The sequence below is a fragment of the Cricetulus griseus genome, chromosome 6 (genome assembly GCF_003668045.3).
Source record: "Cricetulus griseus strain 17A/GY chromosome 6, alternate assembly CriGri-PICRH-1.0, whole genome shotgun sequence".
Taxonomy (NCBI): domain Eukaryota; kingdom Metazoa; phylum Chordata; class Mammalia; order Rodentia; family Cricetidae; genus Cricetulus; species Cricetulus griseus.
Genome location: NC_048599.1, coordinates 50,194,482 through 50,208,189, shown reverse-complemented (window position 1 = coordinate 50,208,189; position 13,708 = coordinate 50,194,482). Strand labels below are relative to the sequence as shown.

Sequence of the window (13,708 nt, the reverse complement as noted above, 5' to 3'; positions counted from 1 at the left end):
GGTCCCCAAGCCAAGGACTGCTGGCAGCCTGGAGAAAACAAAATGGGGAAACAAAAGTTACCCTCTGGCACCCCATAGGCACCTTGACTTTTGCTGTCAAGTTATTTCAACCTCCTGAACTGTAACAGCAAGCACTGTGCCACTGCAGGTTTCCAAGAGCAGCATGGGAAATCAGCAGGATAAAAGCAAAAGCTAGAGGAACCCGGTGGGTTAGGCCATGGGGAAATCCCAGGAGGAGTTCACATGGGTCCTGCTGGGAAATGGCCTCCAAATCCCCCAGCCTGGAACCCTAAAATCCCCTGGGCCAGACTCCCCCCACCTCCCAGGGCCATGGGGCCATCCAGATCTGCCCTAGTGTGCCCACTCTCAGCCCATGGGATCATCCAACATCTCCACGGGCTCATCCAGCATCTACTCCAGTGTGCCCACTCTCAGCCTATATCACTTGGAAATCTGATGGGTTAATATCCTATAAGACAAATGGGAGGGGGTACCTGTCATCCAGCTGCAGTGCATGCTGGGACAGGGCCAGGCCATCTGTCAGAACAAACATGGCAGGGCACCCATCTAGAGTGAGCTCCCTGGAAGAAGCACAGACGGACAGCTTTCATATTAGAATAGGAGCCACTAAAGTCTCCTTAGGGCCACTGAGGCATTTAAGTCACAGGATGTATGTAAGGCTGGGGGTGGAGGATAGAACTGGGCCATGGGTCTTGGGTCCCTCAAAAGATGCTGAAATAAGCCTAGGTAGAGGTGACACGTTTCTTGCTGGCTCATTTCATTCCAGCCTGAATGACAGGGTGTGATGTGGGGGAGGGGAGTGAGGTACATTTGGTCACAAGCCCTTGTTTACTGAAATGGCTTCACTTGACCAAGAAAAAAAAAGTCCCGGAATAAAGGGGGTGGTGGTGTTCTTGGCTTCCTTCAGCTTGTTTGATTACAACAGTCAAAACTGTCCTTCAGCTTTAGTCCCCAAAGACATCAGAGTTTGACAGTGACAAATGGAGAACAGCTGTCCCTTGGCCATCAGAATCACCGCTCCTTCCTCCTGGTGTGGACTGTGGGACACAGACAGTGTGTTCCTAACAGCCTGGAGGCCAGACAGGCCAGACAGGCCAGATTCTGGTCACCAAAGTTTGCGTTCAGCCACTGTTCGAGAAGCGATGGCCCAGGCTTTCCCTGACACAGTTGAGCAACTTGAGGCTTTTAACTGCCTTGGGAATTTGGGCGTGCCTCAAATGAGGAACTGAGATAGGCTCTCACTTCCCAGTGAGGGGCACAGCTCTGCGCACAGAGCCCCTGTTCCCAAGCCTGGGAAGCCGGCAAATGGAGCTTCCACCGGGAGACAGCAGCACCATTTCAGGGGTTGGACACCACATTTGCTCTTTGCCTGACTCTTGTACTTGACTCACCCCACTCATTTCCAGGGCATGGAGATGATGCCAAGTGCAGTGTCCATCTCTAGACAATGTTGGTGCTACTCTCCTCCTCCGCTGGCCCCTGCACAGAGTCACCCCAGGCTCTCACTGCATCTGCCTTTGAATGTTTAGGGGCTTTGGGGAACTAGGGGTCTAAGAGGCACCAATGACTTGGGTATGTCATTCTCAGGGCAGCTGCTACTGGAGGCACAGGCATATCCTATAGGAAACTTGGCCATACCTCAGCCTCCTCCACACTTAGAGCCCTTCCCTGTCCAGCCCAGCAACAGACCCATCAAGACCTAGCATGTGCTGTGTCCTAGTGGTTAGGAGGGAAAACTCAGGCATTCACCTGGCAGCTTCTAATCCCAGTACTTCTAATCCCAGAACTTCCCTCCATGTAGTGTGGCATTCTTAAATTCAGTGCCTCAGTTTCCCCATCTCTAAGTAGTGAGGAGTCTGGAACTTTTTGTAAAGCTGTGTGTGAGTGTTGAATTACACAGGAGAGCCAAGGACCACACCTGGCATGAGGGATACGAATGAAGTCGAGCGTGGTCCTCAGGTACCAGAACCTAAACCAGAGGCTAGGCTGCTGACCACAAAGTGAGCCAAGGTCCCTTTTAAGTAGCCAGGCTCCCCTATGGCCTGGCATTGGTTCCCAGGCATGGACAGGTGGCAAAAGCCTTTCCTGGCATTTCAGCATGGAGGCCTCTTCCCTGGTGGCTAGAGTTGTCCAGACCTTTCTTTTCCTCTCCTCTACATCTCCATAGGGCAAGATCCAAAGTGCCCCCCATATACTAAAGGGGAAAGTGAGGCTCAGAGAGGTTGGATGGGTTGTCTTGGGTGGTAAGTGAGTCAGGGCTGCACTGTCAACTGTCCCCTGCCGGCCTGTTACCTGGCCTGCTCACTGCAGTAAGAGGTGGCTGGACATCTTTGCTGCATGGAAGGGCCATGTAGAGGTGGGACCAGGAAGCAGACTAGGTCCATAAGGCACTGGCACGGCTCTCACATCACTGGGCTCTGTAGACTGCGGGGGCCCTGGGATACCTGAAGGGTAAGTGGCAACACTGTCCCCACACTTTTGCCTGACTGCAAGGACCCTCTCCCCAAGCTCACTTCTGGTAGGTTGGACAGACCCTATGTCTAAAATGCTAGGGTGCTGGTATCACTTTCAATGATGTCTTGAGATGAAAATGATGGGGTCTCAAACTATTGCCGACTGCCCCAAATGACTAGCTTACCCAACTTTTTTATATAACATTTTATTAGAACACAGTGGCTCTCATCTGTGCATCACCTCTGGATAGAGCAGCTGTAACAGACCATGGGGCCTACGCATCTAAGATAATTACCAGCTGGCCATTTTGAACAAAACTTCGCTGAAAAATCAAAACTCACTTGAAAGTTTGATTCCATAAAGCCTTGACAGCATGGGGAATTTATATCCTAAGTCTCTACAATCCAGGTTCTACTGAGGGTACATCCATTGTTGATGCAAGTGTAGACGAGGGTGTGTGTGTGTGTGTGTGTGTGTGTGTGTGTGTGTGTGTGTGTTCATGTGTGTGCACGTGTGTGAGAATGAGTACTAGGCAGTGGATGTGAGTCTATTGAATATTAATACTGAACTCAAAACCAGAGCAGGGCTCAGATCCATGGGCAAGTGGATCTGTTATTCAGGGTTCTCCAAAAGAAAGACTATATATGGGATTTATTAGATTGCTTACAGGATGCAGTCCAGGTAATCCAACAATGGCTTTTTCACACTGGAAAAGCCAAGAATCAGGTTCAGTCCACGAGGCTGGATGTCTCACTGTCCCAATGTGGAGTCCTGGAGAGACACTGTCTCCAGTCTGTATTGGAATCCCAAAAAAGTCAGATCTAATATTGGTGAAGAAATGCTGTAGAAACAGGATAAATAGTCTTGCCAGAGGAAGTTCGCCCAGGCAGGCAAAGAGCAAAGTTTTCTTCTTCCATGTCCTTTTATGTGGCCTGCCACCAGAGGCCCAGATTTGGTGGGTCTTCCTGCCTCAAATAATCTGGTAAGAAAATTCCTCACAGGAATGTCCCAAGGCTTGGGTTTTACCTGATTCCAGATTCAGTCAAATTGACAACGGAGGTTAGTCATTATAACACCTGTCATTTCATTAGTGTCAGCTGGCTCACAGGGAGAACATGGAGACAATGCCACCCACCACAAAGGGCTGCTGTTGCCAGCAAATGACAACTCACCAGTGACTTGGGGCTTTTCTAGAGCCCCCGAAAACCATTCCCAGGGGCACCATGGCAATTCTTGTGAGGGTGCCTAGCATGTGTAGATAGATACTCAGCCGCTCACCCCCACTCCAAAATTATCCTAGGCACCCACCATCATATTTAGAGTATAGACATTATTTTAATAAGACAATCTCCCTTTTTCTTAGGTACAAATTTGGGTCATCTAGAGAGCGTGACCTTCTGCTAGTTTCAAATTTGCAGCATTGGTCACTTTACCTGCAAACAGGACTTTCTGGTCTCTGTGCATAAACCAGTGACAGTGGTCCGGGAAGCAGATGGTCTGTCTGTATTCCACAGACTTTCAGTGACCCCTGGGCAAATGGCAAGGTGAACACAACCCCTGCTGGAGCTAACAACTGGACATCTTGGATTCCCCAGGGCAAACCTGAGCGGTCCTGCTTTCGTCAACAGTGAGTTCTACCCAGAGACAAAGGGGTTTATCTGCCACGGCCTATAGTTTCTAGTGCAGTTGGTTGCCTTGTATATTTAATGGGAGGGGATGTGTGTGGGGGGGGGCGGATTTGCTGAAATGGTTACTGAGCCACAGGGGGAAAAGAGGGGAAGGGGGTGGGAAGTTGCCCTTTGACCCCAAAGTTGGCGAACTTGCCTCATTAATCAGACCTGTGCTGGAATACAATGTTGTTCATGTTCGGGGAATTAAAACTTGAAGCTAAAATTGTAGCAGGAGGTAACCTGAGTGCAGGCAGCCTGTCTCCCACCGTAGATTTATGGTGTTTACTCAACAGTGGATGGGAACTTTCAGGGAAAGAACACCTCTCCTCCCCACTTCTTTTAAAACACATCGTTAGCCCAGAGCGATCAAGTTCCCGATTTTCAGTGTGTAGAGCACACACTGGATTTGATCTTCCTTGTTCTGAGCCCAGCTGAAGGGGAAAGTGATGGGCCACCTACCACACAGGGAGCGGTTTCCTTATCGGAGCCAGCTCTGCCTGCAGCACTTGCTCGGCCCAGGCAGCTCTATAACGTGCCACCTGCACACTAATGGTGAATCAGGAACATTGGTCACCTCACCATGCCACAAGGGACACAGGGAATTCCTCAGCAAAGCCTCCAATGCCCTTGTTTTGCTTTCAGGTCCTTTGTGGTTTCAGTTCTGAGCACTGATTGCTGGTGACTTCAGAAAACACAAGGGATCCCATGTTTCAAGCTTTCCCACAATAGCCTCACCTGTCAATCCAAGTAAATAGGTTTCAGAGTGAGGTCCTTTCTGGAAAAGATGCCTCTAAGACACATCACAAGGAGCTTTCCTGTCACTATGCTTGGATGTGAAGCTGGGAAGTGTGGACGCCTATAACACTTTCAGATCATCTCTCCACCCCTTACAGACATCCCTACAGCCAGGCAGGAGGAAGATTTCCCACCCCGCTACCTTCCCCTCTGGTTGCCTGGTGTAGTGGAGATAATCATCCAGCTGTTTCAAATTAACGTAACATTTTGAGCCTTCTTGTTAAACAAACTCATCCCCTGCAAGCCATTACAAAAGCGTTTTATGAACACGGACTTACAAATGCATCCTCAAGCTTACCAGTGTCCAGAAATTTTGCATTGACTAATATTCTATGTCAACAAGAAAGGACACAAGTAGGAAAATGAACAAAAATCCCACCATTTGCAGCCGTTCTCACCTTCTTTATGTGGGGAGCCTGGTTGTTGAAGTGTGCAGAACAGTTTGCTAGCAAAACCAGAGTCCTCCCAGACCTATTCTCCAAGTGCTCATAGAAGATCAGAGAGCTCACAGTAGCTAGTTTTCCTGCAGGGCAGACTCATATGCTTTGTGCTCCTGGCTGGACCTGGAGAGCAGGAATGAGGATGCTAATAATTTACAAGCAGAGATAAGATAGGATTTAGAGGAGGAGGTCAATCAGATAAAAATGCCACACACATACTTGGGATTTAGCTGAATCTTTCATCTGTTCAGAAAGGGGAAAATGGGAGGAGGACGGAGATGAAATTGAGCATCAGCAACAGACTCTGGCAATCTGCCTGTTTCTAACACACTTGTGGTTTAGTTCAATCCATCTTTAAACAAGGTAGCGTGACTCATTTCGTCTTTTCTGCTTCCTTTTTCTCTTCTGCCTCCATCAAAGACTTGAAAGATGTATTCACAATACCCTCAGTTTACCTTCCAATAGGAACATCCTTTGAAAAACTGATTCTGCCAGAATTAGCCGAAGGGGCACAGGTATTATGGGGTGAGGCCCCGGTTCATCTTGGTGACCTTTGAACTCACCCTCATTTGCTACAGTGAGGATGAGACTTTACCTTGACTCAGGTTACAAAAGCTTCTTTCCCCTACCAACAATTCCAAAGCACATTAGGGATCTTGTGTTTGGACAACACCTCTGTGAATCTAGAAAATCAAGAAACTATATACTCAGGGAACAGTAAAATTCCATGGCAGATATAAAGCCTTCTCAGGGGAAGCTAGTGGCGGAATCTAGTTTTGGGTAGACCCTACTGTTCTCACAAAACAATCTTACAGAATGGCTCCACACAGCCATCTCCTTCAGCCTCCTGCCTAGAGAGAGAATGGTGATGCCTTTGACACTAAAAATGGGTCTGACAGTCTGCTCTTTTCTTTTGTCATAATCTCAGAATTTATGAGAGGCTTGAAGACAGACAGTGATGGTAGGACCAGAACCAATGGAAACGAAGTTCCCACCTACTGTTCTTCACAACCAGCCCCTACATTGCTCATTTCTTCCTACTCATTTTTTGAAAAAGAGGTCAAAGTTGAAGCTTGGATTCTTTTTTGTTTGTTTGTTTGTATATTGTTCTGTCCTGTTTTATCAGAGACTTTCTGCCGATAAGATGGCCTCACCCTTTGTAGATTTTGCTCTCTTTAAATGGATATATTTTCACATTTTAATTTCCATAAGTTAAAATTAAGCCTTTTTTTTTTTGTTTTGGTGACTCAGAGCCTTCTGAAGCAAGGTTGAAAAGAATACTAAGGTTTTCAGCCATGCAAGAGACTGAGCATTACACGCAAAAAGCTTTTTACCCCTTCTTATTTCCTCAAAAGTTAGTTCTCAGAAAACAATCCATTTACTGTATGTGCCCTATTTACCAGCCAGCTTAAAGGTTCAGGAAAAGAAAGACTTCAGAATATTTACATTAAAGCAAAAGGTTCTGTAGAGCAGGAGCTGTCCTTGTCCCTGACACAGTCTGCCTGTTCTCTCACTCGGCCACTATTTCTTCTGAGAGTGTGGTGCTCTCTTTTTCCTTGTGATGTTATACATCACAGCTAAGGTCCTTAGACTCCAGGAGAATAGTTTACTGCTGGCACATGTTACTATTTTCTATATATCCATTTTTCAAAGTAAACAATTTGGTGAGTTAAAGTCAATAATGTGTATGGTGGTCAGCATGGTGAGCCTCTGCATTTATGTCAGTTGTTTTGCTCAGAGATAACACATTAGCAGAGATCTTCCTATGCCAATGTGGTTGCTAGGCAATAGCTTCTCTAGTTTGTGGATTTGCAAAGCAAGGATCTGGCACCACTACTACACATTCGTATCACACATGCACACAGCTGTATTGTACCTATCCACCAGATGTGTTCATACCTACCACAGACACCATGTACCACAGAAGCCATATCCATTTATACACAGTGCACAGATACCACACACATGAACTTCATATACCTGCATCCACATTACACAGGTGTCACATATCTAGGCACACACACACACACACACACACACACACACACACACACACACACTCCACAGATACACAGATGTCTACACTCACATCCACCCATGAACCCAATCACACATTCATGGGTGTGCAAACATACCCAAGCATACACATGCTGCAGATATGTATCACACAGAGATACCCACACATACACACACCATAGACATCTATTCTGTAGACACTCAAGCACCAGACACACAGGCAGCATATTATATGCATGACAACCTATGTCACATGTACACATGCACAATACTCATATGACCATACACACACACACACACACACACACACACACACACACACACACAGACGTACACACGTACACGTACGTGCATACTTAGTTGCTCACACTTATCCTCATGCCTCAAAGTCAGTTCTGCTTCTTCTGAGACAAGCCTGCAGGCAGCAGGTAAGTTTCTGGGTAGCCTGCTCCCTTTTAAAAGGACAATGTGGTGTTAAGGGGCTATTGTTTGCAAAGTAATTGGTAGGTGAAATAAGAAACCAGCTTGGGGAAGCCTGAGCTAGCCTAAGGAAAGGTTTGCATAGCAGCAGGTTAGCCCTGCTCAGACCAGAACCTCTCTAGCATGAATGGCTGGGCAGTGACTAATTGAGGAATAGTCATTTCTAATAGGTATGAGCAGCAAGCCATCCTGATCAAGTTGGGGACTGCAAACATCTAGAAAGGCCTAGAAGACCAAAATGGCAAGATAGTGGTTGGTATGTAGGGATGACAGCAGTGGTTACTGCTGATGGTTTGTTTTTTGTTTGCCCTCCTCAGACAACAGTGACTTGTGTGGAACTTTTTTCATAATTTATCACTCCATCCCTATCTCTGTATTGTCACTGATTCTCCCAGTTTTTCCCAACCTAATCAGCTGAGCAGCAGAGGCCTGACTTCAGCCCAGGAGCCTCTGTCTGACTGGCCACTCCACCACTCAGCCTAGAACCCTGCAGAATCACTGATTGACTCAGCACTGACAGTCAAGAGCAGACATGAACTTTGCCCTCTTGAAGTCCCCTGGGAGCCAGTGGAAATGATTGATTCTGGTGCCAGTGCTCAAAGCTGGGGCCTCTACCATTTTGACTCAGGCAGAGGGCTACAGCAAGCAGAGCCTAGAACTGCACAGGTCATTGAACTTGCAGTACATCTCCAGGGCGTTGACCATGCACAGGGCTTTTGAAGGGCTGCATGGCAGAGAGCTACACTGAGCCCAGATACTTTAGATTTCAAGCCAAGGTACGGCCATCATGCGCCAGCTTTGTGACAGGAGGTGAACTGATTCTTGCGAAAACTCATTTTCGTTAACCTAAATGAAGATAGCAGTGCTGCCTCCAGGGCTTATGAAGAGACTCAACTAATGTTGGAAGCCACCAGAAAAGCCAGAGCCTGGGTAGCCGGGATGATTGCTAGAAAGTCAACTGTTCACAACCCGTCTACAAAGACACTCCACACCCAGGGCCTCTGAGCTAGACCTGGCCTTAAGAAGAATGACCATCTGAGATCCATTCTAGCCTTGAAATCAGGCTAGCTTTTGAGATCCAAAGTCAAGTATAAAAAGAAACACACCCATGATTACAGAAGTGAGAACCCAGACAGTGGGCAGATGGATGCCAAGAGGTAAATCAGATCTAGTATTCGGAGACTACCGTCTGTCTTAGTCATTGTGAGTCAAGGCCATACTTTGCCTCAACTGCGAAAAGGCAAACTGACCTTAAAAGTATTTCAGTATTAAGAAAAGATATGTGGTTCTAGAAAGTTCAACCAGAGCCATTTGCCAGAGGCTTCAGCAAAGATAACCAACCAAGAGATCCCACCAAGATTGTCAGACTTTCACCTCTCTTGACAACTTCATCCAAGAACTCAGTGGGCTTCCATTTGATAGCAGTCAGCCTAGCTCCTTCTGCCTTAAAATGCCCCCTATGGTGCAGGGGAGGAGACGAGATTGCTTCCATGGATGTTTTCACTCCATCCCCACCCCCGGTTTGCTTTCTCTTCCTGGCATCTCTGTGAAAACATGGGATCAAAGAGTCCCGCTTTGGAAGGAGCTGTCTAAAGCCCATGCCACATGTGAACCCTTCTGCCTCAGATGTTCCCAGAACCCTTGGTTTAACCACAGTCTTGCTGTGGTTGGCATATATGCAGATCTAGCTTCACACCAAGCTGCAAACATTTCAGAGATACTGATCTGGGAGGGAGAGGAAGGAGTCGAAAGACTGGGAACAAGTGTTTCCCAAAGGAACCTATGTTCCAAAAGCTCACAGAAAACCAGACACTCTCCCATTTCTAGGAAAGCCCAGGGAAGGAGTGAAACTGGACCACAAGCTTTTGGGGAGAACCTGGTGGTCTTTAGGAGGCAACATAAGTTCTCTGAGAGAAAGTCATTCCATGCTAACCTCATTTCCTGTTTTGACGAGCTGCACCAGCACAGGCGATTAGGGGAATGCCCAGAAAGTGTGTCTTACTTTCAGTAAAGCATTTGAAAAGCTCTTCTCCTATCCTATCTATGTACTGTTCAAGATGGCCTAGATGACAGTGAGGCTAGGATTCACAATTGCCCATACAAAACATCCCCAGAGAAAGCCAACTCATGACCTCATGTCAGTCCTGTTGACCTGTTGGCCAGACCACCACTCAGGAGATCTCAGATTCCACAGTCAAGTGTGGTCTGGAATGACTGCCGCCCCACCCAGTGGGAGGGTGAGTGGTGACAGCATTAGCCTGAGGTTGGATGCCAGGGATGCCCTTGAGAGGCATGGACGTCAATGAGACTGGCATGGCTCTTGCCTGTGTTTTATACCGCCTACCACTTTTTAAAATGACTTGTAAGGAGACACAGAAGACATATTTGCCAAACTTTCAGGTCACACAAAGCTCTGAGGAAGAAAACGTCTAATTCAAACGCTGAGGATGAGAAGAGAGTGATGAAATGCAACATCATGGGCAAGCTGATTAAAAAAACACAACCTATGTAGGGGTTAAAAAAAAATTCTCTGAACGTGTTCTCGAGGCTGTGACACTAGGCATTTAAGTGTGGCCAAGGTTGTGAAAAATCAAACCTTCACCTTTTAATTCTTTCCTTAAGCCTGAACTCCTTTTAGGGACAGCCGAGTGACATTCTGAATCCCTCCCCTACAGATCTGAGGGCCTCAGTGTGAGAGCGAAGAAAACCCAAGATGATAAAGTGCTTAAAAAGGGAAAGCTCTGAAATTCTACATAGTATTATTCTCTGTCTAAGGTGCTTTCCCTCCAACCTAAAAAAAAAAAAAAAATAGAAAGAAATCTGACAGTCTCTGACTGATAAGAAGAAAATGATTCAGCTTTGGCGTCTCTCTCTCTCTCTCTCTCTTCATCTCTAACCCATGCTGGTAGAGCTGTCTCAACCCTCTCCCTGAGCCCATTACTTTTTTTTTTAATTAAATACATTTTCTGTGTATAAGTGTTTTGCCTGCATGTATGTGCATAAGGTGAGCGCGATGCCCACAGAAGCCAGAAGAGGGCGTCAGATCCCCTGAGCTACAGAAGGTTGTGAGCACCGTGTGGGGCCTAGGAATGGAAACTGGGTGGTCTCTCCAGCCCGACCTGAGCTCAAACTCTTCCCATATCCACCAGAGTTTCCTTTATAGTTAAGGGTTCCCTGCTCGTGTGTGCCAAGCTAGCTCCTGTGCTTCTCATGACGTTGCCTTTTCATGGTATGTATGTATGTATGTATGTATGTATGTATGTAGTATGTATGTATGTATGTATGTATGTATGTATGTATGTATGTATTCTCTTCTGAATTGTTCAATATGACAGTTGCAGCCACAGGAGACACTCAGCTTATATGAATTGAAGTCAAAAGGAATTAAAAGCTCAGATCCTCAGTTATCTTAAAGGTTCAGGGGCCACTTCGGCTGAAAGATATAGTAACAGACAAGGTGGTTCCAGATCAGGGTTACTCAGTCTTTTCTTAGCAGTTATATCAAATGTATATAATACACTTATACTAATTTGTAATAGAAATAGTGCAGTATTTATATTATAATTGATAATGCAATTTATAATAATATATATATCCTCTGTTCTATTAAATGTCCAGTGGCCACATCAGCTAAAGGATACTGTAACAGACAAGGTAGATCAGTGTTGTTCAGTCTTGGCTTAGCATTAAACATGCTAGTGTTTGCTCAGTGGTTAAGAGTACTTGCTCTTCCAGAGGACCCAGGTTCAATTCGCAGCCCCCACCAGAGGGTCACAACGGTCTGTAACTCCAGTCCAGGGAGCCAACATACGATTCTGATTTCTTTGGATATCAGGCACCCATGTGGTACACAGACATATATATATATATATATATATATATATATATATATATATATTGGCAAAAACTTACATACACAAAATAATAAAATAAAAAAATTTAAATGCCTTTGGAGAATTTCAAAATGTCAGTGTTTGTTCCTCGTGTTTCTTTTTTCCAAATTCTGATGCTTTAAGTCCAGGTGAATCCTAGATGTTGGGGGTTTGGTTGTTTTTTTCATATATTATTCATGAGTAATTCTACTCTCTGGTGAGGGTCAGAATTTTGTCCTAAAAGCATCGAAAATTATATGGTCAATTCTCTTTTGCTTTTTCTCTTATTATCCTTATGAGTGAATTATCCCATGAATGCTGAACAGATCATTTCTGGTCCTTCCAAAGCCTGTGAATCCCATTCTTTTGTTGAGGCCATAAATATCCTACTGAGTAGAGGTGGGCAATGAACAGAGGGTGGACTGTGTTCTGTTTGAGAACATATAGAGGGAAGGCTATCTGGGGAGACATGCCTGATAGTGGGAGCCCCTGCTTCAGGTTAGAGGTCTGCCCAGAGAGGACTGTGTGAAACTCTGCAGGCACATGAACATGGGTCTAAGCTTCTTATCACTCACTTCTTGGGGCTTTGTCTCCGTTCCCTGTGTGACCCCTCCACATTGCTCCCTTCTCTTTGAGAGCCCAGACAAATGGAGCTAGCACAGGAGATAAAGTCTCAGGGCATTCTGTTGGGGAAAGCTACTGCTGCAGACACCCCACTGGAGACTTATTTTGATTTTCCAGGAATATAATTAAACAAACTTGGACTTGAGGATAGACAAGCAAGGAGAAGATTGGTTCTGATGAGCATCCAGGTATGAAGACAGTAGAGGGCTTGTGTCTCACCTCTCCTGCTGAGCAGGGGGTTGAAGGATGGGCTGAATCCTCACCCTGCTGCTCCAGCAACCATTTGTAGACACGGAGGCTTAGCTTTACCACGTGGTTAGAACACAAATCTTCCTGTTGCTGAGAAGCAACGAGATGATGGACTTAGGCAACACATGTCTGCTGTACTAAGTGCCTGATGCCATGGACAGACTTGGGGATAAGACAGCACATCTGCCTCTATAAAGAGGAAACTAGAGAGGACATCGAGATGCACAGATAATAAACAAACAACGAAGGTCACTTCTAATACTAGTTAAGCCCTATGCAGAAAATAGTAGACACTAAATGGAAGGGGTAAGGATGTCTCTCAAGACTTGGTGTTCAGGGACGCTTCCCAGAGTCTCAGCATTTGGGTGAGAACTGGATAATATCCCTGGGCCATTCACACAGGGCCTCTGTGATGAGCCCCATGACCAATTAGCAATCTGATGTTGAGAGTATAAAGTAGTGAGCACAGCCACTGAGTTATTCTTGGATTTCTGTTAAGCTTACAAGTGAAAACTAATAGACTCTTGGAAGGTGGCTATAAATGGCCTCTTTGGCTACATTCCCAGGATGATGAATGCATTCATCTTACAGTTGGGGATGAGATGAGGACTCTGTAAAAGGGATGACTGGCCATTTAACCATTTCAGAGGATATTGGAGTGCCAGTCACAGGATTTGAAGAATGCATTTGGAAAATCAGGACATCTGGATGAAACATCCATGAGATACATAGTTTTTCACTTCTTGAGCCAAGCTTACTTGTAAGTAGACTACACATGCCAGGGAGGTAGGGGCAGAGGCTATCCCATCTTGTCTCTAGAACAAGGCATCCAGTAGGCCCCATAAGAAATCATTATGTATTGAATCTTCAAATCAGTGCTGTATATGTGGGGCGGGGGCAGAGAGAGTTGGAATTTCCCATTGCAGCTCAAAGTTGAGGGTGATTTCTAGGCCGGTTATCAGCTGTGACCAGAATGAACATGGACAGATCCCAATGCTCTCATCTGTGGGCCTGCCAACAGTGACTCCAGAGAGATCTTCTAGAACAAGAATCAAAAGCAGAACAAACATGGCTAAGGTCAGAGATT

At 45.9% G+C, this 13,708-nt stretch overlaps 1 protein-coding gene across 1 annotated transcript in view; it reads right to left on the bottom strand.

The window, feature by feature from the left end:
* LOC103160491 (40S ribosomal protein S18-like) overlaps positions 1-13,657 on the bottom strand; it is a 183,651-nt gene extending 169,994 nt beyond the window's left edge. The window contains 1 exon segment of the mRNA XM_035446112.1: positions 3,143-13,657. The gene's annotated coding sequence lies outside the window, so the exon portion shown is untranslated.
* Positions 13,658-13,708: the final 51 nt, after the last annotated feature.